General features: G+C 42.1%; 21 non-coding genes across 21 annotated transcripts; all 21 read left to right on the plus strand.

Moving 5' to 3' along the window:
• The first annotated feature begins 4,922 nt into the window (after positions 1–4,922).
• trnav-cac (transfer RNA valine (anticodon CAC)) lies at positions 4,923–4,995 on the plus strand. Its single transcript has one exon. It is a non-coding gene; the product is annotated as a tRNA-Val (tRNA).
• Positions 4,996–9,093: 4,098 nt separating this feature from the next.
• Positions 9,094–9,166, plus strand: trnav-aac (transfer RNA valine (anticodon AAC)). Its single transcript has one exon. It is a non-coding gene; the product is annotated as a tRNA-Val (tRNA).
• A 141-nt stretch (positions 9,167–9,307) lies between these two features.
• On the plus strand, positions 9,308–9,380 carry trnav-cac (transfer RNA valine (anticodon CAC)). Its single transcript has one exon. It is a non-coding gene; the product is annotated as a tRNA-Val (tRNA).
• A 970-nt stretch (positions 9,381–10,350) lies between these two features.
• trnav-cac (transfer RNA valine (anticodon CAC)) lies at positions 10,351–10,423 on the plus strand. The gene has a single exon. It is a non-coding gene; the product is annotated as a tRNA-Val (tRNA).
• Positions 10,424–10,770: 347 nt separating this feature from the next.
• On the plus strand, positions 10,771–10,843 carry trnav-aac (transfer RNA valine (anticodon AAC)). Its single transcript has one exon. It is a non-coding gene; the product is annotated as a tRNA-Val (tRNA).
• A 141-nt stretch (positions 10,844–10,984) lies between these two features.
• Positions 10,985–11,057, plus strand: trnav-cac (transfer RNA valine (anticodon CAC)). The gene has a single exon. It is a non-coding gene; the product is annotated as a tRNA-Val (tRNA).
• A 133-nt stretch (positions 11,058–11,190) lies between these two features.
• trnav-aac (transfer RNA valine (anticodon AAC)) lies at positions 11,191–11,263 on the plus strand. The gene has a single exon. It is a non-coding gene; the product is annotated as a tRNA-Val (tRNA).
• Positions 11,264–11,404: 141 nt separating this feature from the next.
• Positions 11,405–11,477, plus strand: trnav-aac (transfer RNA valine (anticodon AAC)). Its single transcript has one exon. It is a non-coding gene; the product is annotated as a tRNA-Val (tRNA).
• Positions 11,478–11,832: 355 nt separating this feature from the next.
• Positions 11,833–11,905, plus strand: trnav-uac (transfer RNA valine (anticodon UAC)). Its single transcript has one exon. It is a non-coding gene; the product is annotated as a tRNA-Val (tRNA).
• Positions 11,906–12,260: 355 nt separating this feature from the next.
• trnav-cac (transfer RNA valine (anticodon CAC)) lies at positions 12,261–12,333 on the plus strand. The gene has a single exon. It is a non-coding gene; the product is annotated as a tRNA-Val (tRNA).
• A 133-nt stretch (positions 12,334–12,466) lies between these two features.
• Positions 12,467–12,539, plus strand: trnav-uac (transfer RNA valine (anticodon UAC)). The gene has a single exon. It is a non-coding gene; the product is annotated as a tRNA-Val (tRNA).
• A 9,798-nt stretch (positions 12,540–22,337) lies between these two features.
• Positions 22,338–22,410, plus strand: trnav-aac (transfer RNA valine (anticodon AAC)). Its single transcript has one exon. It is a non-coding gene; the product is annotated as a tRNA-Val (tRNA).
• A 141-nt stretch (positions 22,411–22,551) lies between these two features.
• Positions 22,552–22,624, plus strand: trnav-cac (transfer RNA valine (anticodon CAC)). The gene has a single exon. It is a non-coding gene; the product is annotated as a tRNA-Val (tRNA).
• Positions 22,625–23,594: 970 nt separating this feature from the next.
• On the plus strand, positions 23,595–23,667 carry trnav-cac (transfer RNA valine (anticodon CAC)). The gene has a single exon. It is a non-coding gene; the product is annotated as a tRNA-Val (tRNA).
• A 347-nt stretch (positions 23,668–24,014) lies between these two features.
• trnav-aac (transfer RNA valine (anticodon AAC)) lies at positions 24,015–24,087 on the plus strand. Its single transcript has one exon. It is a non-coding gene; the product is annotated as a tRNA-Val (tRNA).
• Positions 24,088–24,228: 141 nt separating this feature from the next.
• Positions 24,229–24,301, plus strand: trnav-cac (transfer RNA valine (anticodon CAC)). Its single transcript has one exon. It is a non-coding gene; the product is annotated as a tRNA-Val (tRNA).
• Positions 24,302–24,434: 133 nt separating this feature from the next.
• On the plus strand, positions 24,435–24,507 carry trnav-aac (transfer RNA valine (anticodon AAC)). The gene has a single exon. It is a non-coding gene; the product is annotated as a tRNA-Val (tRNA).
• Positions 24,508–24,648: 141 nt separating this feature from the next.
• On the plus strand, positions 24,649–24,721 carry trnav-aac (transfer RNA valine (anticodon AAC)). The gene has a single exon. It is a non-coding gene; the product is annotated as a tRNA-Val (tRNA).
• A 355-nt stretch (positions 24,722–25,076) lies between these two features.
• On the plus strand, positions 25,077–25,149 carry trnav-uac (transfer RNA valine (anticodon UAC)). The gene has a single exon. It is a non-coding gene; the product is annotated as a tRNA-Val (tRNA).
• A 355-nt stretch (positions 25,150–25,504) lies between these two features.
• On the plus strand, positions 25,505–25,577 carry trnav-cac (transfer RNA valine (anticodon CAC)). Its single transcript has one exon. It is a non-coding gene; the product is annotated as a tRNA-Val (tRNA).
• A 133-nt stretch (positions 25,578–25,710) lies between these two features.
• trnav-uac (transfer RNA valine (anticodon UAC)) lies at positions 25,711–25,783 on the plus strand. The gene has a single exon. It is a non-coding gene; the product is annotated as a tRNA-Val (tRNA).
• The last annotated feature ends 274 nt before the right edge of the window (positions 25,784–26,057 follow it).

Consider the following 26,057-nt stretch of genomic DNA (forward strand, 5'->3'; position numbering starts at 1 on the left):
ACACAGGTAGAGATGGTGCAAGGTGCTTCTCAGGTGCCTGAGCCAGCTTTAAGCCTGTGTAAAAATTACACCAAAGAGTGGGCTGGGTCCACTGAAGTCACGGGCACTGTTAAAGCGCACTTTTCAAAAGGCTTCCCCGCCGCTCCCCCCAAAAATCCAAATAAAGAGACGGATGATGAAATAGATAGTGAGGATCTTCAGTTGTTTGTAAAAAATAAGAGGTCATTGTCGAAAACCAGGGAGATGATGGGTTTTGGAAAAAAGAAAAAGTAGGATTTTTAAGGACTTGTTTGGCTCTGATTATACTTCTGCACACATTCATAATGATTACAGTCGCATCCCTAAATGGTAACAGTTTGAGAAACATGAGCAAATTTGAGCAGGTATTAGTGTCTGTTAAGGCAGACATGTTGTGTTTTCAAGAGACCAATTGGACAGACTCCAAAATGCAGGAGATTAAGAGTAAATGGTCAGATTTAATTTTTTGTAGTCATGGAGGGGATAAAACATGTGGTGTGGCTATTTTGATAAAAAATGATGTGGTGCAAAATGTAAAAGAAATATATGCTGACAATGATGGCAGACTTATTGTAATTGAATTTGAAGTTCAAAATGTAGTTTTTCGTTTAATTAATGTTTATGCTTCAAACATTGAATCTGAAAGGAGAGAAATGTTTCACAAATTAAAAACACTGTGCTCAGAAAACTGTATACTGATAGGAGATTTTAATGTGAGGTGTAGTAGAATGGATGCCTCTAGTTGTGCTAAATTCAGATATGACTCTTCTAGAAATGCATTATGGAAACTTATGAATGAGGAGAATCTAGTAGATATATGGAGGGCTGAAAATCCAAACAGAAGAGTATTCTCTAGAAGGCAGGTGGTTCTAAAGGAATTAAAACAAAGCAGAATTGATTTATGTCTAGCAAAACAAGAATTGGTGCAGAATGTTAAGAAGGTGTCATATACCTTTACAGCATATAGTGATCATGCAGTAATGTCATTTCAAATGGGTTTTGGTGTGGAGAGGAGAGGGGGAGGTGTCTGGTGTTTAAATGCCAGTCTGTTAAAGGAGGAAGGATATAGAAATGAAATTGTTGAATGTATTAATGATGAAATGTCTAATGTACTGTTAAAAGAGAATGTGTGTTTATGGTGGGAGGAAGTGAAAGTAAAAGTAAAAAATAGGAGTATTAGGTACGCAAAAAATCATAACCGTTTAGATAAGCAGAAAGAAATAATGCTTAGGAATAGGATGTTGCATGAACTTGAAAAGGCTGATACGGATCCAGACTATGATGTTGTGAATTATTTCAAAATCCATGCAGAGCTGGGTCGTTATGAAAAAAATAAATGTTTGGGTGCTATTGTTAGGAGCAGGGCACAGTACGCTTTGGAGGGAGAGAAATGTACATCCTTTTTTTTTGGTCTGGAAAAAAGAAAACAAACTAAGAGTTACATTGTAGAGTTGGAAGATGAAAGAGGTGTAAAGGTAAACGATTTTGTTGGGATCTTAGAGACAGTTGAAACCTTTTACAGAAATCTTTACAAAAAGAATGATGTAGATAAAGTGTGTGTTGTAAAAGTGTTGGATACAATTAGTGCCAAAGTATCGCAGGCAGATAGAATGATGTGTGATGAAGAGATTTCGATTATGGAAATCAAGGAAGCAATTGTTAGCACGCAAGGTAATAAAAGTCCGGGTTTGGATGGTTTAACAAATGAGTTCTATAAAGTCTTTGTAGATATTTTGGCACCCATTTTAGTGAGGGTGTTTCATTATATGGAAGAGAATAAGGAAATCCCTGAGTCTATGTCAACTGGAATGTTAACGATCTTATTCAAAAATAGGGGCAGTAGATTAAAGTTAGAAAATTATAGGCCTATTAGCCTTCTAAATTCGGATTATAAGATACTGACTAAAGTGTTAGCGAATAGGATGAAAAAGGTGATTGGGAGTATTATTGAATCAACACAAGCCTACGGCATACCTGGAAGAGATATTGCAGATGTAATTTGTACAATTAGGGATGTTGTTAATCAAATGAAAAATGAAGGTGGTATAGTTTTAAGTTTGGACTTTAACAAAGCTTTCGATAGAGTGGAGCACAGCTTTTTATTACAGACTTTGGAGAGGTTTGGGTTTGGGCCAAAGTTTGTATCTTGGATCAACCTGTTGTATAGTGGGGCTAAAAGTTGTGTTAAATGTAACGGAGTGTTAACAGATACTTTCCCTGTGGAGAGGTCAGTAAGGCAGGGCTGTCCTTTGTCAGCTCTGCTGTACAGTGTTTCTACAGAACCGTTAGCTACATTGATAAATAGTAATAAAGAAGTAAGGGGTGTTGGAATCCCAGGTGGTGGTGTCAGTGTTGTACATCAGTACGCTGATGACACTACTTGTACTGTGAAGGATATAGAAAGTATTGGAAGCATTATGGGGATCATAGATATATATGGCAAGGCATCGGGTGCTAAAGTTAATATAGAGAAGACTGAAATAATGTTTGTTGGGGATATCAATGTAAACGGGTGTGAGATTCCATTCAAGAGCGCAAAGGATTTTATTAAAGTGCTGGGAGTAAACATTGGTGTAAAGGAGAAAGAGGCAAAAGATATAACTTGGACTGGGATCCTTAATAAAGTCAAGCTAACGTTGAATTTCTGGAAAAATAGAAAACTAAAGTTACAAGGGAAAGTAATTGTTGCAAATGCTTTGGTATTATCCAAATTTGTGTATGTTTTGGGAGTCCTGGACATGCCGGAGTGGGTCCTAAATGAATTGAATAATGTGGTGTCAAATTTTATATGGGATGGTAAAGGAGTGAGAATATCTCAGAAAACATTGATTGCTGACTATGTGGATGGAGGTTTAAAACTTGTAGATTTAGATGTCAAAAGAAAAGCTATTAGGATAAAAACAGTAAAGAAATATTTGTATGACAGTGAAGATTATGGCTGGAAACACTTCTTTAGAGTCTACTTAGAGGAGAGTGGTGGTTGTGAGGATAATGGTTTATTGATGGTGCTTAAAAGGGCAATGTTTGAAAAGGTACCAGATTTTTATAAAGAGGTGCTAAATGCATGGGCAGAGTTGTTGCCTAATGTATATTATGAATGTGGACATATTGACCTGATTATGAATCAACCTATATTTCTGAATGAGAAAATCAAGAACAAAGAAAAAGTTTTGTATAATAAAGTATTTATGAGTGCAGGTCTACGGCAAATAAAAGATTATACATATGAGGTAATTCCAGGGTTTTTACCTGGGGAAGCTATTTTTGACATAATCAATGAATGGGATGAAGAGGTGGGAAGGGGAACAGTGAATAATATGTATGACAAGATAAAGAATAGTATACCAAGAGCATGGGTTGATTTAATAAATAGTGAAGTTGAAAGAGAAGATTTATTTGTATTTCCTAATTTGTTCATTGGTAGCAGTAAGAAGAAAGTACATTTATCTAGTATACCAGTGAAAAGATTGTATAGAATAATGGTAGGAAAAGTGTGTAGAAGGCCGGCTGCTGAGAAATTTTGGAAAGTAGTTTTTCCGGAATTGGATGAAAAAAAGATATGGGGAAATTTAAATGTAAAATATAATAGTAAGGAGTGTGAAAATAATGATTTCAAACTAAGACATAATAGAATATTTACAAAGGTGGTGCTAAAGAAAATTAATTGTGAGATAGAAAGGGAATGCGACGTATGTGGACGTTTCCCGGAAACTCTTATGCATTTGTTTATAGAATGTGAGGATTTAAAATATTTTTTTTGTAAAGTTAAGGAAATGTTATGTAGAAACTGGGGGGGAGATTTCGTGAAAAAGTATGCGTGGGAGGAACTTTTGTTATTTGGAGTGTCTGGTAAATGTGAGGGTGCTAATGTGTGTTTGTTGAATATGGTTTTGAGTTTTGTGAGGTATGCTATTTTTTGTAGGAGGAATTATGTTTCTTTTGACAGAAAGAGGGTTCAGGTGTGGAGTATCTTTATAGCACTGTTCAGTAAACACATAGATATGTTGTTTAATTATGGGATGGAACATTTTGATGAGTCTTTTGTTGAAGGGAGTGGGTTAATTTCACGAGAGGAGAGTGGAGGTATCACTTATAATTTTTGAAAGCACTGTTTTGATATTTTCTTTGTTGATAATTTGATAGGGGGTGAATTGTTCACCTGCCTCTGTTAGTCTAGTGTCTTCTGTATTGTTCTCTGTGGATTGTACTGTAAACAGTAGATTGTACTGTAAATATTGTAAACAAACATTTTTGATAATAAAAAAAAAATAAAAAATAAAAAATCACGTTCGCTTAACAAGCGAAAGGTCCTCGGTTCGAAACCGGGCGGAAACAGTGCTCTTTGACACCTGCAGTAGGTACAGTACTTTTAAAAGAGAATAGTTATTTTCATAAATGCCTAAATTTGGAAATTTCAACACGTGCCATGAATATCTGTAAAATTCGGTTTACTCCTTGCAGCTGAATGTAGCAGCAGTGTCTGTAGTGTAGTGGTTATCACGTTCGCTTTACACGTGAAAGGTCCTCAGTTTGAAACCGGGAGGAAACAGTGCTCTTTGACATGTGCAGTAGGTACTGTACTATTAACAGAGAATAGTTATTTTCATAAATGCCTAATTTTGGAAATTTGAACACGTGCCATGAATATCTGTAAAATTCGGTTTACTCCTTGCAGATAATTGTTGAAGCAGTTTCTGTAGTGTAGCGGTTATCACGTTTGCTTAACACGCGAAAGGTCCTCGGTTTGAAACCGGGCGGAAACAGAGCTCTTTGACACGTGCAGTAGGTACTGTACTTTCAACAAAGAATTGTTATTTTCATGAATTCTGTATTTTGGAAATTCCAATACGTGCCATGAATATTTTTAAAATTCGGTTTACTCCTTGCAGCTAATTGTAGCAGTAGTTTCTGTGGTGTAGTGGTTATCACGTTTGCTTCACACGCGAAAGGTCCCTGGTTCGAAACCGGGCGGAAACAACACTCATTGACACATTCTGAAGTACCATAGTGGTAACAGAAAATTTCATGAATTCTTTATTTTGGAAATTCGAATACGTGCCATGAATATTTTTAAAATTCGGTTTACTCCTTGCAGGAAAATCAAGCAGCAGTTTCTGTAGTGTAGTGGCTATCGCGTTCGCTTTACACGCAAAAGGTCCTCGGTTCCAAACCCTGGCGGAAACAGTGCTCTTTGACACGTGCAGTAGGTACTCTACATTTTTTTTACATTTTAGTCATTTAGCAGACGCTCTTATCCAGAGCGACTTACAAATTGGTGCATTCACCTATAATATCCAGTGGAACAACCACTTTACAATAGTGCATCTAAATCTTTTAAGGGGGGGGGTTAGAAGGATTACTTTATCCTATCCCAGGTATTCCTTGAAGAGGTGGGGTTTCAGGTGTCTCCGGAAGGTCGTGATTGACTCCGCTGTCCTGGCGTCGTGAGGGAGCTTGTTCCACCATTGGGGTGCCAGAGCAGCGAACAGTTTTGACTGGGCTGAGCGGGAACTGTGCTTCCTCAGAGGTAGGGAGGCGAGCAGGCCAGAGGTGGATGAACGGAGTGCCCTTGTTTGGGTGTAGGGCCTGATCAGAGCCTGAAGGTACGGAGGTGCCGTTCCCCTCACAGCTCCGTAGGCAAGCACCATGGTCTTGTAGCGGATGCGAGCTTCGACTGGAAGCCAGTGGAGAGAGCGGAGGAGCGGGGTGACGTGAGAGAACTTGGGAAGGTTGAACACCAGACGGGCTGCGGCGTTCTGGATGAGTTGTAGGGGTTTAATGGCACAGGCAGGGAGCCCAGCCAACAGCGAGTTGCAGTAATCCAGACGGGAGATGACAAGTGCCTGGATTAGGACCTGCGCCGCTTCCTGTGTGAGGCAGGGTCGTACTCTGCGAATGTTGTAGAGCATGAACCTACAGGATCGGGTCACCGCCTTGATGTTGGTGGAGAACGACAGGGTGTTGTCCAGGGTCACGCCAAGGCTCTTAGCACTCTGGGAGGAGGACACAAGGGAGTTGTCAACCGTGATGGCGAGATCATGGAACGGGCAGTCCTTCCCCGGGAGGAAGAGCAGCTCCGTCTTGCCGAGGTTCAGCTTGAGGTGGTGATCCGTCATCCACACTGATATGTCTGCCAGACATGCAGAGATGCGATTCGCCACCTGGTTGTCAGAAGGGGGAAAGGAGAAGATTAATTGTGTGTCATCTGCATAGCAATGATATGAGAGACCATGTGAGGATATGACAGAGCCAAGTGACTTGGTGTATAGCGAGAATAGGAGTGGGCCAAGAACAGAGCCCTGGGGGACACCAGTGGTGAGAGCACGTGGTGCGGAGACAGATTCTCGCCACGCCACCTGGTAGGAGCGACCTGTCAGGTAGGACGCAATCCAAGCGTGCGCGGTGCCGGAGATGCCCAGCTCGGAGAGGGTGGAGAGGAGGATCTGATGGTTCACGGTATCAAAGGCAGCAGATAGGTCTAGAAGGATGAGAGCAGAGGAGAGAGAGTTCGCTTTAGCAGTGCGGAGAGCCTCCGTGACACAGAGAAGAGCAGTCTCAGTTGAATGCCCAGTCTTGAAACCTGACTGATTAGGATCAAGAAGGTCATTCTGAGAGAGATAGCAAGAGAGCTGGCCAAGCACGGCGCGTTCAAGAGTTTTGGAGAGAAAGGAAAGAAGGGATACTGGCCTGTAGTTGTTGACATCGGAGGGATCGAGTGTAGGTTTTTTCAGAAGGGGTGCAACTCTCGCTCTCTTGAAGACGGAAGGGACGTAGCCAGCGGTCAAGGATGCGTTGATGAGCGAGGTGAGGTAGGGGAGAAGGTCTCCGGAAATGGTCTGGAGAAGAGAGGAGGGGATAGGGTCAAGTGGGCAGGTTGTTGGGCGGCCGGCCGTCACAAGACGCGAGAGTTCATCTGGAGAGAGAGGGGAGAAAGAGGTCAAAGCACAGGGTAGGGCAGTGTGAGCAGGACCAGCAGTGTCGTTTGACTTAGCAAACGAGGATCGGATGTCGTCAACCTTCTTTTCAAAATGGTTGACGAAGTCATCCGCAGAGAGGGAGGAGGGGGGGGGAGGGGGAGGAGGATTAAGGAGGGAGGAGAAGGTAGCAAAGAGCTTCCTAGGGTTAGAGGCAGATGCTTGGAGTTTAGAGTGGTAGAAAGTGGCTTTAGCAGCAGAGACAGAAGAGGAAAATGTAGAGAGGAGGGAGTGAAAGGATGCCAGGTCCGCAGGGAGGCGAGTTTTCCTCCATTTCCGCTCGGCTGCCCGGAGCCCTGTTCTGTGAGCTCGCAGTGAGTCGTCGAGCCACGGAGCAGGAGGGGAGGACCGAGCCGGCCTGGAGGATAGGGGACAGAGGAAATCAAAGGATGCAGAGAGGGAGGAGAGGAGGGTTGAGGAGGCAGAATCAGGAGATAGGTTGGAGAAGGTTTGAGCAGAGGGAAGAGATGATAGGATGGAGGAGGAGAGAGTAGCGGGAGAGAGAGAGCGAAGGTTGGGACGGCGCAATACCATCCGAGTAGGGGGAGAGTGAGAAGTGTTGGATGAGAGCGAGAGGGAAAAGGATACAAGGTAGTGGTCGGAGACTTGGAGGGGAGTTGCAATGAGATTAGTGGAAGAACAGCATCTAGTAAAGATGAGGTCAAGCGTATTGCCTGCCTTGTGAGTAGGGGGGGAAGGTGAGAGGGTGAGGTCGAAAGAGGAGAGGAGTGGAAAGAAGGAGGCAGAGAGGAATGAGTCGAAGGTAGACGTGGGGAGGTTAAAGTCACCCAGAACTGTGAGAGGTGAGCCATCCTCAGGAAAGGAACTTATCAAGGCGTCAAGCTCATTGATGAACTCTCCAAGGGAACCTGGAGGGCGATAAATGATAAGGATGTTAAGCTTGAAAGGGCTGGTAACTGTGACAGCATGGAATTCAAATGAGGAGATAGACAGATGGGTCAGGGGAGAAAGAGAGAATGTCCACTTGGGAGAGATGAGGATTCCAGTGCCACCACCCCGCTGGCTCGATGCTCTAGGGGTATGCGAGAACACGTAGTCAGACGAGGAGAGAGCAGTAGGAGTAGCAGTGTTATCTGTGGTGATCCATGTTTCCGTCAGCGCCAGGAAGTCTAGGGACTGGAGGGTAGCATAGGCTGAGATGAACTCAGCCTTGTTGGCCGCAGACCGGCAGTTCCAGAGGCTGCCGGAGACCTGGAACTCCACGTGGGTCGTGCGCGCTGGGACCACCAGGTTAGAGCGGCAGCGGCCACGCGGTGTGGAGCGTTTGTATGGCCTGTGCAGAGGAGAGAGAACAGGGATAGGCAGACACATAGTAGACAAGCTACAGAAGAGGCTACGCTAATGCAAATGAGATTGGAGTGACAAGTGGACTACACGTCTCGAATGTTCAGGAAGTTAAGCTTACGTTGCAAAAATGTTATTGACTAAAATGATACAGTACTGCTGGCTGGTGGAGTAGGCTAGCTAGCAGTGGCTGCGTTGTTGACTTTGAACGTGTAGCTGGCTAGGTAACCTCGGTAGTTTCAGTACTACACCTTGTCATGATACAAAGCAACTTTGTAGCTAGCTAGCTAACATAACACTAATCAAGACGTTCCTTGTAGTGTATTTAGTTTCAACAATGCTGCTCGTCGGTAATAGTTGGCTAGGTTAGGAAAAATGGCGTCGCGGGGGACGGAAATAGCTGGCTAGCTAACCTCGATGGCTGGCTAGCTAACAATTATCAATTAACAATTATCAAGCTATGACAAAGACAACTAGGTAGCTCGGTAGGTAACACTGCACTAGTCAAATCGTTCCGTTGTGAAGTATTAGTAACTACAGCGCTGCTAGTCGGTAACGGATGGCTATCTGGCAGTGGGTTAATGATGACTAGGTGTGTTGAGTAAGTCTGGCGCCGCGTCGCGGCTGGCTAGCACACCTCGATAATACTCAAACTCAAACTACACAATTATCTCTACTATACTCTACTATTAACAGAGAATAGTTATTTTCATAAATGCCTAATTTTGGAAATTTGAACACGTGCCATGAATATCTGTAAAATTCGGTTTACTCCTTGCAGATAATTGTTGCAGAAGTTTCTGTAGTGTAGTGGTTATCACGTTCGCTTAACACGCGAAAGGTCCTCGGTTCAAAACCGGGCGGAAACAGAGCTCTTTGACACATGCAGTAGGTCCTGTACTTTCAACAAAGAATTGTTATTTTCATATATTCTGTATTTTGGAAATTCGAATACGTGCCATGAATATCTGTAAAATTTTGTTTACTCCTCGCTGCGAAATGTAGCAGCAGTTTCTGTAGTGTAGTGGTTATCACGTTTGCTTCACACGCGAAAGATCCCTGGTTCGAAACCGGGCGGAAACAACGCTCATTGACATGTTCTGATTTACCGTAGTGGTAACAGAAAATTTCATGAATTCTTTATTTTGGAAATTCGAATACGTGCCCTGAATATCTGTAAAATTCGGTTTACTTCTTGCAGGAAAATCAAGCAGTAGTTTCTGTGGTCTAGTGGTTATCACGTTTGCTTCACACGCGAAAGGTCCCTGGTTCGAAACCGGGCGGAAACAAAACTCATTGACACATTCTGAAGTACCATAGTGGTAACAGAAAATTTCATGAATTCTTTATTTTGGAAATTCGAATACGTGCCATGAATATTTTTAAAATTCGGTTTACTTCTTGCAGGAAAATCAAGCAGAAGTTTCTGTAGTGTAGTGGTTATCACGTTCGCTTTACACGCGAAAGGTCCTCGGGCGGAAACAGTGCTCTTTGACACCTGCAGTAGGTACAGTACTTTTAAAAGAGAATAGTTATTTTCATAAATGCCTAAATTTGGAAATTTCAACACTTGCCATGAATATCTGTAAAATTCGGTTTACTCCTTGCAGCTGAATGTAGCAGCAGTGTCTGTAGTGTAGTGGTTATCACGTTCGCTTTACACGTGAAAGGTCCTCAGTTTGAAACCGGGAGGAAACAGTGCTCTTTGACATGTGCAGTAGGTACTGTACTATTAACAGAGAATAGTTATTTTCATAAATGCCTAATTTTGGAAATTTGAACACGTGCCATGAATATCTGTAAAATTCGGTTTACTCCTTGCAGATAATTGTTGAAGCAGTTTCTGTAGTGTAGCGGTTATCACGTTTGCTTAACACGCGAAAGGTCCTCGGTTTGAAACCGGGCGGAAACAGAGCTCTTTGACACGTGCAGTAGGTACTGTACTTTCAACAAAGAATTGTTATTTTCATGAATTCTGTATTTTGGAAATTCGAATACGTGCCATGAATATCTGTAAAATTCGATTTACTCCTCGCAGCTAATTGTAGCAGTAGTTTCTGTGGTGTAGTGGTTATCACGTTTGCTTCACACGCGAAAGGTCCCTGGTTCGAAACCGGGCGGAAACAACGCTCATTGACACATTCTGAAGTACCATAGTGGTAACAGAAAATTTCATGAATTCTTTATTTTGGAAATTCGAATACGTGCCATGAATATTTTTAAAATTCGGTTTACTCCTTGCAGAAAAATCAAGCAGCAGTTTCTGTAGTGTAGTGGTTATCACGTTCTCTTTACACGTGAAAGGTCCTCAGTTTGAAACTGGGAGGAAACAGTGCTCTTTGACACGTGCAGTAGGTACTGTACTATTAACAGAGAATAGTTATTTTCATAAATGCCTAATTTTGGAAATTTGAACGCGTGCCATGAATATCTGTAAAATTCGGTTTACTCCTTGCAGATAATTGTTGCAGAAGTTTCTGTAGTGTAGTGGTTATCACGTTCGCTTAACACGCGAAAGGTCCTCGGTTCGAAACCGGGCGGAAACAGAGCTCTTTGACACGTGCAGTAGGTACTGTACTTTCAACAAAGAATTGTTATTTTCATGAATTCTGTATTTTGGAAATTCGAATACGTGCCATGAATATCTGTAAAATTCGGTTTACTCCTCGCAGCTAAATGTAGCAGCAGTTTCTGTAGTGTAGTGGTTATCACGTTTGCTTCACACGCGAAAGGTCCCTGGTTCGAAACCGGGCGGAAACAACACTCATTGACACATTGTGATTTACCGTAGTGGTAACAGAAAATTTCATGAATTCTTTATTTTGGAAATTCGAATACGTGCCCTGAATATCTGTAAAATTCGGTTTACTTCTTGCAGGAACATCAAGCAGAAGTTTCTGTAGTGTAGTGGTTATCACGTTCGCTTAACAAGCGAAAGGTCCTCGGTTCGAAACCGGGCGGAAACAGTGCTCTTTGACACCTGCAGTAGGTACTCTACTATTAACAGAGAATAGTTATTTTCATAAATGCCTAATTTTGGAAATTTGAACACGTGCCATGAATATCTGTAAAATTCGGTTTACTCCTTGCAGATAATTGTTGCAGAAGTTTCTGTAGTGTAGTGGTTATCACGTTCGCTTAACACGCGAAAGGTCCTCGGTTCAAAACCGGGCGGAAACAGAGCTCTTTGACACATGCAGTAGGTACAGTACTTTTAAAAGAGAATAGTTATTTTCATAAATGCCTAAATTTGGAAATTTCAACACGTGCCATGAATATCTGAATAATTCGGTTTACTCCTTGCAGCTAAATGTAGCAGCAGTTTCTGTAGTGTAGTGGTTATCACGTTAGCTTTACACGTGAAAGGTCCTCAGTTTGAAACCAGGAGGAAACACTGCTCTTTGACATGTGCAGTAGGTACTGTACTATTAACAGAGAATAGTTATTTTCATAAATGCCTACTTTTGGAAATTTGAACACGTGCCATGAATATCTGTAAAATTCTGTTTACTTCTTGCAGGAAAATCAAGCAGCAGTTTCTGTAGTGTAGTGGTTATCGCGTTCGCTTTACACGCGAAAGGTCCTCGGTTCGAAACCGGGCGGAAACAGTGCTCTTTGACAAGTGCAGTAGGTACTCTACTATTAACAGAGAATAGTTTTTTTCATAAATGCCTAATTTTGGAAATTTGATCACGTGCCATGAATATCTGTAAAATTCGGTTTACTCCTTGCAGATAATTGTTGCAGAAGTTTCTGTAGTGTAGTGGTTATCAGGTTCGCTTAACACGCGAAAGGTCCTCGGTTCGAAACCGGGCGGAAACAGAGCTCTTTGACACGTGCAGTAGGTACTGTACTTTCAACAAAGAATTGTTATTTTCATGAATTCTGTATTTTGGAAATTCGAATACGTGCCATGAATATCTGTAAAATTCGGTTTACTCCTCGCAGCTAAATGTAGCAGCAGTTTCTGTAGTGTAGTGGTTATCACTTTTGCTTCACACGCGAAAGGTCCCTGGTTCGAAACCGGGCGGAAACAACGCTCATTGACACATTCTGAAGTACCATAGTGGTAACAAAAAATTTCATGAATTCTTTATTTTGGAAATTCGAATACGTGCCCTGAATATCTGTAAAATTCGGTTTACTTCTTGCAGGAAAATCAAGCAGCAGTTTCTATAGTGTAGTGGATATCACGTTCGCTTTACACGCGAAAGGTCCTTGGTTCGAAACCGGGCTGAAACAGTGCTCTTAAACACGTGCAGTAGGTACAGTACTTTTAAAAGAGAATAGTTATTTTCATAAATTCCTAAATTTGGAAATTTCAACACGTGCCATGAATATCTGTAAAATTCGGTTTACTCCTTGAAGATAATTGTTGAAGCAGTTTCTGTAGTGTAGCGGTTATCACGTTCGCTTTACACGCCCCTTTTTGGAGTTTCAGGAAGTGGAAGAGAAGCAGGTGTCTGAGTGCTTGAGAGAGAATATCGTTTTTTTTTGGAGGTCTAGTTGACTTATAAGTTTGAAAGTTTGTGAGTGACTGTAGTGAAGTTTCTGTGAAACGTTTTTGCTATTGTCCCCCATCAGCGTGAGCTGTTTGGGGGATATTGCTTAAAATAACCGGACGGACAACATGGCTTCGACATCAAGAATACAAACGACGACGAGAAAGGACAACAGTGAAATCAGAATGTTAAACGAAGAACTGAAAAAAAGAACATATGAGAAGGAACTGACGGTGAACGTGGAAATAAGTGGAGAAGGGAAAATAACAACGATGGAATTGCTGAGAGGAATAAAGGAAGTTTGCGGAACAATACTGGGATGTCGAATGAAAGACGGGAATAAGTATGAAGTAACAATGTCTCATGTAAATGGAAAAGAAAGACTAATAGACGGGCTAAAGATAAAGAACTGTCAAATCATGGCTAAAGAACTAGGGAACGATGAGCTGGTGGTGTCCTTTTTGAACTTGCCCGCATACATTACGGATGAGGAGATAGAAGAGAAACTAAAAGGCTGGAAGGTGAAGGCGACCACGCCAATCAAGAGGAGGATGTGGCCAGGAACGGACATTGTAGATGGGACAAGATTTTGCAAGGTAAAGTTTACAGACAATGTGCAATCCTTGCCATATTCTACAAAATTTAACACTGTCGAGGGATTTGAATATTTTCGTGTAATCCACGACAATCAAGTGAAGGTATGTAGATTATGTATTCAGCCGGGGCACATACTTAAGGAATGTCCGGAATTCACATGCCACAAATGTAGTGAACAAGGGCATTATGCCAGAGAATGTCGGAACATAGGAAATGTGTGCAAAATGTGTGACAGACCTAAAGTTAGATGTAGCTGTAATAAGGGAGAAAATCACTTACTTTTGCAAACAATGGACCTCACGTCTGAGGAAGAGGGGAGTGTGCCTATGGAGAGGGAGGATGAGAGTGACATGGAGAGTGTGACTCCAGAGACAGTGGCAGATAAGCTTGAAGAGCCTGTAATGTCTCCTGGCAAAGCACGAGACGCCGTTTTAGTCTCTGCTGCTGACAAGGTGGAACAGCAGCACATGATGGGTGAAAGACATACACAGGTAGAGATGGTGCAAGGTGCTTCTCAGGTGCCTGAGCCAGCTTTAAGCCTGTGTAAAAATTACACCAAAGAGTGGGCTGGGTCCACTGAAGTCACGGGCACTGTTAAAGCGCACTTTTCAAAAGGCTTCCCCGCCGATCCCCCCAAAAATCCAAATAAAGAGACGGATGATGAAATAGATAGTGAGGATCTTCAGTTGTTTGTAAAAAATAAGAGGTCATTGTCGAAAACCAGGGAGATGATGGGTTTTGGAAAAAAGAAAAAGTAGGATTTTTAAGGACTTGTTTGGCTCTGATTATACTTCTGCACACATTCATAATGATTACAGTCGCATCCCTAAATGGTAACAGTTTGAGAAACATGAGCAAATTTGAGCAGGTATTAGTGTCTGTTAAGGCAGACATGTTGTGTTTTCAAGAGACCAATTGGACAGACTCCAAAATGCAGGAGATTAAGAGTAAATGGTCAGATTTAATTTTTTGTAGTCATGGAGGGGATAAAACATGTGGTGTGGCTATTTTGATAAAAAATGATGTGGTGCAAAATGTAAAAGAAATATATGCTGACAATGATGGCAGACTTATTGTAATTGAATTTGAAGTTCAAAATGTAGTTTTTCGTTTAATTAATGTTTATGCTTCAAACATTGAATCTGAAAGGAGAGAAATGTTTCACAAATTAAAAACACTGTGCTCAGAAAACTGTATACTGATAGGAGATTTTAATGTGAGGTGTAGTAGAATGGATGCCTCTAGTTGTGCTAAATTCAGATATGACTCTTCTAGAAATGCATTATGGAAACTTATGAATGAGGAGAATCTAGTAGATATATGGAGGGCTGAAAATCCAAACAGAAGAGTATTCTCTAGAAGGCAGGTGGTTCTAAAGGAATTAAAACAAAGCAGAATTGATTTATGTCTAGCAAAACAAGAATTGGTGCAGAATGTTAAGAAGGTGTCATATACCTTTACAGCATATAGTGATCATGCAGTAATGTCATTTCAAATGGGTTTTGGTGTGGAGAGGAGAGGGGGAGGTGTCTGGTGTTTAAATGCCAGTCTGTTAAAGGAGGAAGGATATAGAAATGAAATTGTTGAATGTATTAATGATGAAATGTCTAATGTACTGTTAAAAGAGAATGTGTGTTTATGGTGGGAGGAAGTGAAAGTAAAAGTAAAAAATAGGAGTATTAGGTACGCAAAAAATCATAACCGTTTAGATAAGCAGAAAGAAATAATGCTTAGGAATAGGATGTTGCATGAACTTGAAAAGGCTGATACGGATCCAGACTATGATGTTGTGAATTATTTGAAAATCCATGCAGAGCTGGGTCGTTATGAAAAAAATAAATGTTTGGGTGCTATTGTTAGGAGCAGGGCACAGTACGCTTTGGAGGGAGAGAAATGTACATCCTTTTTTTTGGGTCTGGAAAAAAGAAAACAAACTAAGAGTTACATTGTAGAGTTGGAAGATGAAAGAGGTGTAAAGGTAAACGATTTTGTTGGGATCTTAGAGACAGTTGAAACCTTTTACAGAAATCTTTACAAAAAGAATGATGTAGATAAAGTGTGTGTTGTAAAAGTGTTGGATACAATTAGTGCCAAAGTATCGCAGGCAGATAGAATGATGTGTGATGAAGAGATTTCGATTATGGAAATCAAGGAAGCAATTGTTAGCACGCAAGGTAATAAAAGTCCGGGTTTGGATGGTTTAACAAATGAGTTCTATAAAGTCTTTGTAGATATTTTGGCACCCATTTTAGTGAGGGTGTTTCATTATATGGAAGAGAATAAGGAAATCCCTGAGTCTATGTCAACTGGAATGTTAACGATCTTATTCAAAAATAGGGGCAGTAGATTAAAGTTAGAAAATTATAGGCCTATTAGCCTTCTAAATTCGGATTATAAGATACTGACTAAAGTGTTAGCGAATAGGATGAAAAAGGTGATTGGGAGTATTATTGAATCAACACAAGCCTACGGCATACCTGGAAGAGATATTGCAGATGTCATTTGTACAATTAGGGATGTTGTTAATCAAATGAAAAATGAAGGTGGTATAGTTTTAAGTTTGGACTTTAACAAAGCTTTCGATAGAGTGGAGCACAGCTTTTTATTACAGACTTTGGAGAGGTTTGGGTTTGGGCCAAAGTTTGTATCTTGGATCAACCTGTTGTATAGTGGGGCTAAAAGTTGTGTTAAATGTAACGGAGTGTTAACAGATACTTTCCCTGTGGAGAGGTCAGTAAGGCAGGGCTGTCCTTTGTCAGCTCTGCTGTACAGTGTTTCTACAGAACCGTTAGCTACATTGATAAATAGTAATAAAGAAGTAAGGGGTGTTGGAATCCCAGGTGGTGGTGTCAGTGTTGTACATCAGTACGCTGATGACACTACTTGTACTGTGAAGGATATAGAAAGTATTGGAAGCATTATGGGGATCATAGATATATATGGCAAGGCATCGGGTGCTAAAGTTAATATAGAGAAGACTGAAATAATGTTTGTTGGGGATATCAATGTAAACGGGTGTGAGATTCCATTCAAGAGCGCAAAGGATTTTATTAAAGTGCTGGGAGTAAACATTGGTGTAAAGGAGAAAGAGGCAAAAGATATAACTTGGACTGGGATCCTTAATAAAGTCAAGCTAACGTTGAATTTCTGGAAAAATAGAAAACTAAAGTTACAAGGGAAAGTAATTGTTGCAAATGCTTTGGTATTATCCAAATTTGTGTATGTTTTGGGAGTCCTGGACATGCCGGAGTGGGTCCTAAATGAATTGAATAATGTGGTGTCAAATTTTATATGGGATGGTAAAGGAGTGAGAATATCTCAGAAAACATTGATTGCTGACTATGTGGATGGAGGTTTAAAACTTGTAGATTTAGATGTCAAAAGAAAAGCTATTAGGATAAAAACAGTAAAGAAATATTTGTATGACAGTGAAGATTATGGCTGGAAACACTTCTTTAGTCTACTTAGAGGAGAGTGGTGGTTGTGAGGATAATGGTTTATTGATGGGGCTTAAAAGGGCAATGTTTGAAAAGGTACCAGATTTTTATAAAGAGGTGCTAAATGCATGGGCAGAGTTGTTGCCTAATGTATATTATGAATGTGGACATATTGACCTGATTATGAATCAACCTATATTTCTGAATGAGAAAATCAAGAACAAAGAAAAAGTTTTGTATAATAAAGTATTTATGAGTGCAGGTCTACGGCAAATAAAAGATTATACATATGAGGTAATTCCAGGGTTTTTACCTGGGGAAGCTATTTTTGACATAATCAATGAATGGGATGAAGAGGTGGGAAGGGGAACAGTGAATAATATGTATGACAAGATAAAGAATAGTATACCAAGAGCATGGGTTGATTTAATAAATAGTGAAGTTGAAAGAGAAGATTTATTTGTATTTCCTAATTTGTTCATTGGTAGCAGTAAGAAGAAAGTACATTTATCTAGTATACCAGTGAAAAGATTGTATAGAATAATGGTAGGAAAAGTGTGTAGAAGGCCGGCTGCTGAGAAATTTTGGAAAGTAGTTTTTCCGGAATTGGATGAAAAAAAGATATGGGGAAATTTAAATGTAAAATATAATAGTAAGGAGTGTGAAAATAATGATTTCAAACTAAGACATAATAGAATATTTACAAAGGTGGTGCTAAAGAAAATTAATTGTGAGATAGAAAGGGAATGCGACGTATGTGGACGTTTCCCGGAAACTCTTATGCATTTGTTTATAGAATGTGAGGATTTAAAATATTTTTTTTGTAAAGTTAAGGAAATGTTATGTAGAAACTGGGGGGGAGATTTCGTGAAAAAGTATGCGTGGGAGGAACTTTTGTTATTTGGAGTGTCTGGTAAATGTGAGGGTGCTAATGTGTGTTTGTTGAATATGGTTTTGAGTTTTGTGAGGTATGCTATTTTTTGTAGGAGGAATTATGTTTCTTTTGACAGAAAGAGGGTTCAGGTGTGGAGTATCTTTATAGCACTGTTCAGTAAACACATAGATATGTTGTTTAATTATGGGATGGAACATTTTGATGAGTCTTTTGTTGAAGGGAGTGGGTTAATTTCACGAGAGGAGAGTGGAGGTATCACTTATAATTTTTGAAAGCACTGTTTTGATATTTTCTTTGTTGATAATTTGATAGGGGGTGAATTGTTCACCTGCCTCTGTTAGTCTAGTGTCTTCTGTATTGTTCTCTGTGGATTGTACTGTAAACAGTAGATTGTACTGTAAATATTGTAAACAAACATTTTTGATAATAAAAAAAAAATAAAAAATAAAAAATCACGTTCGCTTAACAAGCGAAAGGTCCTCGGTTCGAAACCGGGCGGAAACAGTGCTCTTTGACACCTGCAGTAGGTACAGTACTTTTAAAAGAGAATAGTTATTTTCATAAATGCCTAAATTTGGAAATTTCAACACGTGCCATGAATATCTGTAAAATTCGGTTTACTCCTTGCAGCTGAATGTAGCAGCAGTGTCTGTAGTGTAGTGGTTATCACGTTCGCTTTACACGTGAAAGGTCCTCAGTTTGAAACCGGGAGGAAACAGTGCTCTTTGACACGTGCAGTAGGTACTCTACATTTTTTTTACATTTTAGTCATTTAGCAGACGCTCTTATCCAGAGCGACTTACAAATTGGTGCATTCACCTATAATATCCAGTGGAACAACCACTTTACAATAGTGCATCTAAATCTTTTAAGGGGGGGGGTTAGAAGGATTACTTTATCCTATCCCAGGTATTCCTTGAAGAGGTGGGGTTTCAGGTGTCTCCGGAAGGTCGTGATTGACTCCGCTGTCCTGGCGTCGTGAGGGAGCTTGTTCCACCATTGGGGTGCCAGAGCAGCGAACAGTTTTGACTGGGCTGAGCGGGAACTGTGCTTCCTCAGAGGTAGGGAGGCGAGCAGGCCAGAGGTGGATGAACGGAGTGCCCTTGTTTGGGTGTAGGGCCTGATCAGAGCCTGAAGGTACGGAGGTGCCGTTCCCCTCACAGCTCCGTAGGCAAGCACCATGGTCTTGTAGCGGATGCGAGCTTCGACTGGAAGCCAGTGGAGAGAGCGGAGGAGCGGGGTGACGTGAGAGAACTTGGGAAGGTTGAACACCAGACGGGCTGCGGCGTTCTGGATGAGTTGTAGGGGTTTAATGGCACAGGCAGGGAGCCCAGCCAACAGCGAGTTGCAGTAATCCAGACGGGAGATGACAAGTGCCTGGATTAGGACCTGCGCCGCTTCCTGTGTGAGGCAGGGTCGTACTCTGCGAATGTTGTAGAGCATGAACCTACAGGATCGGGTCACCGCCTTGATGTTGGTGGAGAACGACAGGGTGTTGTCCAGGGTCACGCCAAGGCTCTTAGCACTCTGGGAGGAGGACACAAGGGAGTTGTCAACCGTGATGGCGAGATCATGGAACGGGCAGTCCTTCCCCGGGAGGAAGAGCAGCTCCGTCTTGCCGAGGTTCAGCTTGAGGTGGTGATCCGTCATCCACACTGATATGTCTGCCAGACATGCAGAGATGCGATTCGCCACCTGGTTGTCAGAAGGGGGAAAGGAGAAGATTAATTGTGTGTCATCTGCATAGCAATGATATGAGAGACCATGTGAGGATATGACAGAGCCAAGTGACTTGGTGTATAGCGAGAATAGGAGTGGGCCAAGAACAGAGCCCTGGGGGACACCAGTGGTGAGAGCACGTGGTGCGGAGACAGATTCTCGCCACGCCACCTGGTAGGAGCGACCTGTCAGGTAGGACGCAATCCAAGCGTGCGCGGTGCCGGAGATGCCCAGCTCGGAGAGGGTGGAGAGGAGGATCTGATGGTTCACGGTATCAAAGGCAGCAGATAGGTCTAGAAGGATGAGAGCAGAGGAGAGAGAGTTCGCTTTAGCAGTGCGGAGAGCCTCCGTGACACAGAGAAGAGCAGTCTCAGTTGAATGCCCAGTCTTGAAACCTGACTGATTAGGATCAAGAAGGTCATTCTGAGAGAGATAGCAAGAGAGCTGGCCAAGCACGGCGCGTTCAAGAGTTTTGGAGAGAAAGGAAAGAAGGGATACTGGCCTGTAGTTGTTGACATCGGAGGGATCGAGTGTAGGTTTTTTCAGAAGGGGTGCAACTCTCGCTCTCTTGAAGACGGAAGGGACGTAGCCAGCGGTCAAGGATGCGTTGATGAGCGAGGTGAGGTAGGGGAGAAGGTCTCCGGAAATGGTCTGGAGAAGAGAGGAGGGGATAGGGTCAAGTGGGCAGGTTGTTGGGCGGCCGGCCGTCACAAGACGCGAGAGTTCATCTGGAGAGAGAGGGGAGAAAGAGGTCAAAGCACAGGGTAGGGCAGTGTGAGCAGGACCAGCAGTGTCGTTTGACTTAGCAAACGAGGATCGGATGTCGTCAACCTTCTTTTCAAAATGGTTGACGAAGTCATCCGCAGAGAGGGAGGAGGGGGGGGGAGGGGGAGGAGGATTAAGGAGGGAGGAGAAGGTAGCAAAGAGCTTCCTAGGGTTAGAGGCAGATGCTTGGAGTTTAGAGTGGTAGAAAGTGGCTTTAGCAGCAGAGACAGAAGAGGAAAATGTAGAGAGGAGGGAGTGAAAGGATGCCAGGTCCGCAGGGAGGCGAGTTTTCCTCCATTTCCGCTCGGCTGCCCGGAGCCCTGTTCTGTGAGCTCGCAGTGAGTCGTCGAGCCACGGAGCAGGAGGGGAGGACCGAGCCGGCCTGGAGGATAGGGGACAGAGGAAATCAAAGGATGCAGAGAGGGAGGAGAGGAGGGTTGAGGAGGCAGAATCAGGAGATAGGTTGGAGAAGGTTTGAGCAGAGGGAAGAGATGATAGGATGGAGGAGGAGAGAGTAGCGGGAGAGAGAGAGCGAAGGTTGGGACGGCGCAATACCATCCGAGTAGGGGGAGAGTGAGAAGTGTTGGATGAGAGCGAGAGGGAAAAGGATACAAGGTAGTGGTCGGAGACTTGGAGGGGAGTTGCAATGAGATTAGTGGAAGAACAGCATCTAGTAAAGATGAGGTCAAGCGTATTGCCTGCCTTGTGAGTAGGGGGGGAAGGTGAGAGGGTGAGGTCGAAAGAGGAGAGGAGTGGAAAGAAGGAGGCAGAGAGGAATGAGTCGAAGGTAGACGTGGGGAGGTTAAAGTCACCCAGAACTGTGAGAGGTGAGCCATCCTCAGGAAAGGAACTTATCAAGGCGTCAAGCTCATTGATGAACTCTCCAAGGGAACCTGGAGGGCGATAAATGATAAGGATGTTAAGCTTGAAAGGGCTGGTAACTGTGACAGCATGGAATTCAAATGAGGAGATAGACAGATGGGTCAGGGGAGAAAGAGAGAATGTCCACTTGGGAGAGATGAGGATTCCAGTGCCACCACCCCGCTGGCTCGATGCTCTAGGGGTATGCGAGAACACGTAGTCAGACGAGGAGAGAGCAGTAGGAGTAGCAGTGTTATCTGTGGTGATCCATGTTTCCGTCAGCGCCAGGAAGTCTAGGGACTGGAGGGTAGCATAGGCTGAGATGAACTCAGCCTTGTTGGCCGCAGACCGGCAGTTCCAGAGGCTGCCGGAGACCTGGAACTCCACGTGGGTCGTGCGCGCTGGGACCACCAGGTTAGAGCGGCAGCGGCCACGCGGTGTGGAGCGTTTGTATGGCCTGTGCAGAGGAGAGAGAACAGGGATAGGCAGACACATAGTAGACAAGCTACAGAAGAGGCTACGCTAATGCAAATGAGATTGGAGTGACAAGTGGACTACACGTCTCGAATGTTCAGGAAGTTAAGCTTACGTTGCAAAAATGTTATTGACTAAAATGATACAGTACTGCTGGCTGGTGGAGTAGGCTAGCTAGCAGTGGCTGCGTTGTTGACTTTGAACGTGTAGCTGGCTAGGTAACCTCGGTAGTTTCAGTACTACACCTTGTCATGATACAAAGCAACTTTGTAGCTAGCTAGCTAACATAACACTAATCAAGACGTTCCTTGTAGTGTATTTAGTTTCAACAATGCTGCTCGTCGGTAATAGTTGGCTAGGTTAGGAAAAATGGCGTCGCGGGGGACGGAAATAGCTGGCTAGCTAACCTCGATGGCTGGCTAGCTAACAATTATCAATTAACAATTATCAAGCTATGACAAAGACAACTAGGTAGCTCGGTAGGTAACACTGCACTAGTCAAATCGTTCCGTTGTGAAGTATTAGTAACTACAGCGCTGCTAGTCGGTAACGGATGGCTATCTGGCAGTGGGTTAATGATGACTAGGTGTGTTGAGTAAGTCTGGCGCCGCGTCGCGGCTGGCTAGCACACCTCGATAATACTCAAACTCAAACTACACAATTATCTCTACTATACTCTACTATTAACAGAGAATAGTTATTTTCATAAATGCCTAATTTTGGAAATTTGAACACGTGCCATGAATATCTGTAAAATTCGGTTTACTCCTTGCAGATAATTGTTGCAGAAGTTTCTGTAGTGTAGTGGTTATCACGTTCGCTTAACACGCGAAAGGTCCTCGGTTCAAAACCGGGCGGAAACAGAGCTCTTTGACACATGCAGTAGGTCCTGTACTTTCAACAAAGAATTGTTATTTTCATATATTCTGTATTTTGGAAATTCGAATACGTGCCATGAATATCTGTAAAATTTTGTTTACTCCTCGCTGCGAAATGTAGCAGCAGTTTCTGTAGTGTAGTGGTTATCACGTTTGCTTCACACGCGAAAGATCCCTGGTTCGAAACCGGGCGGAAACAACGCTCATTGACATGTTCTGATTTACCGTAGTGGTAACAGAAAATTTCATGAATTCTTTATTTTGGAAATTCGAATACGTGCCCTGAATATCTGTAAAATTCGGTTTACTTCTTGCAGGAAAATCAAGCAGTAGTTTCTGTGGTCTAGTGGTTATCACGTTTGCTTCACACGCGAAAGGTCCCTGGTTCGAAACCGGGCGGAAACAAAACTCATTGACACATTCTGAAGTACCATAGTGGTAACAGAAAATTTCATGAAATCTTTATTTTGGAAATTCGAATACGTGCCATGAATATTTTTAAAATTCGGTTTACTTCTTGCAGGAAAATCAAGCAGAAGTTTCTGTAGTGTAGTGGTTATCACGTTCGCTTTACACGCGAAAGGTCCTCGGGCGGAAACAGTGCTCTTTGACACCTGCAGTAGGTACAGTACTTTTAAAAGAGAATAGTTATTTTCATAAATGCCTAAATTTGGAAATTTCAACACTTGCCATGAATATCTGTAAAATTCGGTTTACTCCTTGCAGCTGAATGTAGCAGCAGTGTCTGTAGTGTAGTGGTTATCACGTTCGCTTTACACGTGAAAGGTCCTCAGTTTGAAACCGGGAGGAAACAGTGCTCTTTGACATGTGCAGTAGGTACTGTACTATTAACAGAGAATAGTTATTTTCATAAATGCCTAATTTTGGAAATTTGAACACGTGCCATGAATATCTGTAAAATTCGGTTTACTCCTTGCAGATAATTGTTGAAGCAGTTTCTGTAGTGTAGCGGTTATCACGTTTGCTTAACACGCGAAAGGTCCTCGGTTTGAAACCGGGCGGAAACAGAGCTCTTTGACACGTGCAGTAGGTACTGTACTTTCAACAAAGAATTGTTATTTTCATGAATTCTGTATTTTGGAAATTCGAATACGTGCCATGAATATCTGTAAAATTCGATTTACTCCTCGCAGCTAATTGTAGCAGTAGTTTCTGTGGTGTAGTGGTTATCACGTTTGCTTCACACGCGAAAGGTCCCTGGTTCGAAACCGGGCGGAAACAACGCTCATTGACACATTCTGAAGTACCATAGTGGTAACAGAAAATTTCATGAATTCTTTATTTTGGAAATTCGAATACGTGCCATGAATATTTTTAAAATTCGGTTTACTCCTTGCAGAAAAATCAAGCAGCAGTTTCTGTAGTGTAGTGGTTATCACGTTCTCTTTACACGTGAAAGGTCCTCAGTTTGAAACTGGGAGGAAACAGTGCTCTTTGACACGTGCAGTAGGTACTGTACTATTAACAGAGAATAGTTATTTTCATAAATGCCTAATTTTGGAAATTTGAACGCGTGCCATGAATATCTGTAAAATTCGGTTTACTCCTTGCAGATAATTGTTGCAGAAGTTTCTGTAGTGTAGTGGTTATCACGTTCGCTTAACACGCGAAAGGTCCTCGGTTCGAAACCGGGCGGAAACAGAGCTCTTTGACACGTGCAGTAGGTACTGTACTTTCAACAAAGAATTGTTATTTTCATGAATTCTGTATTTTGGAAATTCGAATACGTGCCATGAATATCTGTAAAATTCGGTTTACTCCTCGCAGCTAAATGTAGCAGCAGTTTCTGTAGTGTAGTGGTTATCACGTTTGCTTCACACGCGAAAGGTCCCTGGTTCGAAACCGGGCGGAAACAACACTCATTGACACATTGTGATTTACCGTAGTGGTAACAGAAAATTTCATGAATTCTTTATTTTGGAAATTCGAATACGTGCCCTGAATATCTGTAAAATTCGGTTTACTTCTTGCAGGAACATCAAGCAGAAGTTTCTGTAGTGTAGTGGTTATCACGTTCGCTTAACAAGCGAAAGGTCCTCGGTTCGAAACCGGGCGGAAACAGTGCTCTTTGACACCTGCAGTAGGTACTCTACTATTAACAGAGAATAGTTATTTTCATAAATGCCTAATTTTGGAAATTTGAACACGTGCCATGAATATCTGTAAAATTCGGTTTACTCCTTGCAGATAATTGTTGCAGAAGTTTCTGTAGTGTAGTGGTTATCACGTTCGCTTAACACGCGAAAGGTCCTCGGTTCAAAACCGGGCGGAAACAGAGCTCTTTGACACATGCAGTAGGTACAGTACTTTTAAAAGAGAATAGTTATTTTCATAAATGCCTAAATTTGGAAATTTCAACACGTGCCATGAATATCTGAATAATTCGGTTTACTCCTTGCAGCTAAATGTAGCAGCAGTTTCTGTAGTGTAGTGGTTATCACGTTAGCTTTACACGTGAAAGGTCCTCAGTTTGAAACCAGGAGGAAACACTGCTCTTTGACATGTGCAGTAGGTACTGTACTATTAACAGAGAATAGTTATTTTCATAAATGCCTACTTTTGGAAATTTGAACACGTGCCATGAATATCTGTAAAATTCTGTTTACTTCTTGCAGGAAAATCAAGCAGCAGTTTCTGTAGTGTAGTGGTTATCGCGTTCGCTTTACACGCGAAAGGTCCTCGGTTCGAAACCGGGCGGAAACAGTGCTCTTTGACAAGTGCAGTAGGTACTCTACTATTAACAGAGAATAGTTTTTTTCATAAATGCCTAATTTTGGAAATTTGATCACGTGCCATGAATATCTGTAAAATTCGGTTTACTCCTTGCAGATAATTGTTGCAGAAGTTTCTGTAGTGTAGTGGTTATCAGGTTCGCTTAACACGCGAAAGGTCCTCGGTTCGAAACCGGGCGGAAACAGAGCTCTTTGACACGTGCAGTAGGTACTGTACTTTCAACAAAGAATTGTTATTTTCATGAATTCTGTATTTTGGAAATTCGAATACGTGCCATGAATATCTGTAAAATTCGGTTTACTCCTCGCAGCTAAATGTAGCAGCAGTTTCTGTAGTGTAGTGGTTATCACTTTTGCTTCACACGCGAAAGGTCCCTGGTTCGAAACCGGGCGGAAACAACGCTCATTGACACATTCTGAAGTACCATAGTGGTAACAAAAAATTTCATGAATTCTTTATTTTGGAAATTCGAATACGTGCCCTGAATATCTGTAAAATTCGGTTTACTTCTTGCAGGAAAATCAAGCAGCAGTTTCTATAGTGTAGTGGATATCACGTTCGCTTTACACGCGAAAGGTCCTTGGTTCGAAACCGGGCTGAAACAGTGCTCTTAAACACGTGCAGTAGGTACAGTACTTTTAAAAGAGAATAGTTATTTTCATAAATTCCTAAATTTGGAAATTTCAACACGTGCCATGAATATCTGTAAAATTCGGTTTACTCCTTGAAGATAATTGTTGAAGCAGTTTCTGTAGTGTAGCGGTTATCACGTTCGCTTTACACGCCCCTTTTTGGAGTTTCAGGAAGTGGAAGAGAAGCAGGTGTCTGAGTGCTTGAGAGAGAATATCGTTTTTTTTTGGAGGTCTAGTTGACTTATA

The sequence above is a fragment of the Salmo salar genome, chromosome 07 (assembly GCF_965601325.2).
Source record: "Salmo salar chromosome 07, fSalSal1, whole genome shotgun sequence".
In the NCBI taxonomy this organism is placed as follows: Eukaryota; Metazoa; Chordata; class Actinopteri; order Salmoniformes; family Salmonidae; genus Salmo; species Salmo salar.